At 40.0% G+C, this 3,248-nt stretch overlaps 1 pseudogene; it reads right to left on the bottom strand.

Moving 5' to 3' along the window:
- Positions 1–2,016: 2,016 nt before the first annotated feature.
- Positions 2,017–2,887, bottom strand: LOC118524035 (centromere protein N pseudogene; annotated as a pseudogene).
- Between the last annotated feature and the right edge of the window lie 361 nt (positions 2,888–3,248).

The raw sequence follows: 3,248 nt of genomic DNA, 5'->3' as shown, positions 1-3,248 counted from the left end.
ATTCTGTTCCACTGATATATGTGTCTGTTTTTGTGCCAGTACCATACTGTCTTGATGATGACAGCTTTGTAATAGAGCTGGAAGTCCGGCATTGTGATGCTACCAGCTTTGCTTTTCTTTTTCAACATTCCTCTGGCTATTCGGGGTCTTTTCTGGTTCCACATAAATTTTAGGATTATTTGTTCCATTTCTTTGAAAAAAGTGGATGGTATTTTGATAGGGATTTGCATTAAATGTGTCGATTGCTCTAGGTGGCATTGACATCTTCACAATATTTGTTCTTCCAATCCATGAGCATGGAACGTTTTTCCATTTCTTTGTGTCTTCCTCAATTTCTTTCATGAGTATTTTATAGTTTTCTGAGTACAGATCCTTTGCCTCTTTGGTTAGATTTATTCCTAGGTATCTTATGGTTTTGGGTGCAATTGTAAATGGGATCAACTCCTTAATTTCTCTTTTTTCTGTCTTGTTGGTGTATAGGAATGCCACTGACTTCTGTGCATTGATTTTATATCCTGCCACTTTACTGAATTCCTGTATTCAAGTTGTTTTTTGGGGAAAAGAGCACAAATAAAGTTACTTCCTTTCTGAACCCATTAACATTATTAGCTCAACCGGAACTCAAAGAAATTGTGATCAAATACAACTCTGACTAAGTTCTAATATAATATGACAACACAGAAGTCATAGTGAGACCTGCAGGAGAGCCAAGAATGCCTGTATTATTGAACAACACAAGCCAGAGATTCTCAGCTACCCCAAAACCTATACTTGTACTATTTTTAAAGAGACTTTCAAAATTACAAAAGACACTCTCTGAGAAAATTCCATACTTCAAAGACCCCTTCATGAAGGTTGGGATCCAGGTCAGCTGTGAGATGATCCAGTTTTCCTTATTTATTTTTACCAGTTTTTAAGCATCTTTATTCACAAATCAGGATAATATTGGTCAGTTTGGGTGCTATATGTATTATAAAAGTAGAAGTATATTTATAAAGAAACCTTATATAACTGAATCATCTGATATATTACATCTTGCAATAATAACTTAATGGATCCAACTCTACCCTTTGAATGAACTAATTTTACGATTCTCCTGGGAAGTTTTGAATTGGGCATAGTTTCTTGCTGCTTCTTTCTCTGATCTAGGGCTTAAGAGAATATCCCTGGAAATCAGCAATTGGAACCAGACCTCTCCAGAATTGAGGAGAGGCAGGAGTGAGAAAAGGGACATCCCATCACATTTTAAAGGCCCACTACTGCTATGCTTGCAGGATACTGGGGAGAGGGGATATAGAGTGGAGGAGGAAAAATCAGCCCCAACAATTATACTGAACATTTCTAAACCACCAATATTAAGGATTAATTTCTAAAACACAAGTTTACCGAGCTAGCTATTAACTGAAATGCATACAGTCAAGGAGATGCTGTGCTTATAAAAACACATTCATCTAGGGGCAACTGGTGGCTCAGTCGTTAAGCATCTGCCTTCAGCTCAGGTCATGATCGCAGGGTCCTGAGATCGAGCCCCACATCGGGCTCCCGGCTCCGCAGGAAGCGTGCTTCTCCTACTCCCCCTGCTTGTGTTCCCTCTCTTGCTGTGTCTCTCTATGTCAAATAAATAAAAAATCTTTAAAAAAAACACATTCATCTTCTTTATCTCTAATTTTAAAATAATTCATTCCTTTGTTGGGTATGCAAGTGAGCAATGGAGAAAGTGGTGCATCTGCAGTACTAGCTGGTGCTAAGAATTTCAACACTTCCAGAAGATGCAGGCTAGAGAACTTTATTAGGCACCAGAGGGGTTCTTCTCTCTCAGTCAAGATGTCCCCATTTAAGTCACTTTTGAATTTCATTTTAAGCTTATATTGTACAAGTTCTAGCCTTAGTTGAGAATAGTCTCCAAAAGTTTCTTGAGTCACTCCCTAGACTCTTTATTTTTCTATTCTGTTTTCAGGAGTGATCCTTGAATCCATGTTTACATCCAGCCCAAGGTTTTTTTCTTGTAGAGTTTCAGAGGTCTGATTACCCTGATTAAAACAGTGGCCTTGGGGGCGCCTGGGTGGCTCAGTTGGTTAAGCGACTGCCTTCGGCTCAGGTCATGATCCTGGAGTCCCAGGATCGAGTCCCGCATCAGGCTCCCTGCTCAGCAGGGAGTCTGCTTCTCCCTCTGACCCTCTCCACTCTCATGCTCTCTCTATCTCATTCTCTCTCTCAAATAAATAAATAAAATCTTTAAAAAAATAAAAATTAAAATTAAAATTAAAAAAAAAAAAAAACAGTGGCCTTAAGAGAGTCCAGAAACTGGCTTCTGAGGTCCATTTTCACGATCTGATGGTGTCGGCTAGCAACTGTCAGTGCCTGCCCCAGAAGGGGTGGATTGTTCTTCAGCTGGGAGGAAGAAGGCGTGTGGAGTTTGGGAATAATATACCACATAAGCAGGTTTATACTGGTGTGGCTTTCCATACTGCATTCCCCAGGCAATTCGAATCCATACTGCATTCTCCTCACCATCTTTGAAGCTGATCATCACATTTTTTAATGCTTCCTAAAGAATTTTCTTAAATGATCTTTGGACTTGTTCCATATCAAACAGGTCAATGTCTTCACCTGATCCTTTACTCACTTGAAAAATATCCCAAACTTGCTGGTGCCGATGAAATTGAGTATAAATGATGTCTAAAAGGACTGCATCACTGAGATTTGCATGCTTCTCCTCACAAAGCAGAACCAAGTCCTGAACAAGAGATTCCTTTTTCTGCCAGAAGTTTGTGGTCTGCAGTTGATTTTCAGACAAAAAATCCCAGGCTTGGAGGATTTTCATCATTTCAGTCATTGGGATTTTCAAAATGGTTCTCTTGATAAACTCGGTCACAGCTTTATCCATATCTTTGGCACATCCAACATGGTCAGTCATGCCTCTTTCTCAGTGACTGTTCCCTAGAGGTGATCCACTCTTAAAATTACACCCAAGAACAGTCTTTCTCAGCTCATCTCCTGAAAGGGGATAAACTCACCCATAAACTCACATCAGTCCTCATTTCAGTGTGAGAATTATTTCCATGTGCAGTCCAAAGAAAATATCAACCATGCATATGGGACTTCTGTGCAGCACAGGGGCTTGGGCCCCATTTCCTACACAGCTGAAAGCTTTGGCAATCATGGGTGCCTTCAAGTCTTGACCAGTGCATAAGGCCTCTGATTCCTATTAGAGGCAGGATATTGAGCTCTACCTTAAACAATCTTGT

The sequence above is a fragment of the Halichoerus grypus genome, chromosome X (assembly GCF_964656455.1).
Source record: "Halichoerus grypus chromosome X, mHalGry1.hap1.1, whole genome shotgun sequence".
Lineage (NCBI taxonomy): Eukaryota > Metazoa > Chordata > Mammalia > Carnivora > Phocidae > Halichoerus > Halichoerus grypus.
Note: the sequence above shows the minus strand (reverse complement) of the source record. Positions and strands in the feature narration are given on the sequence as shown.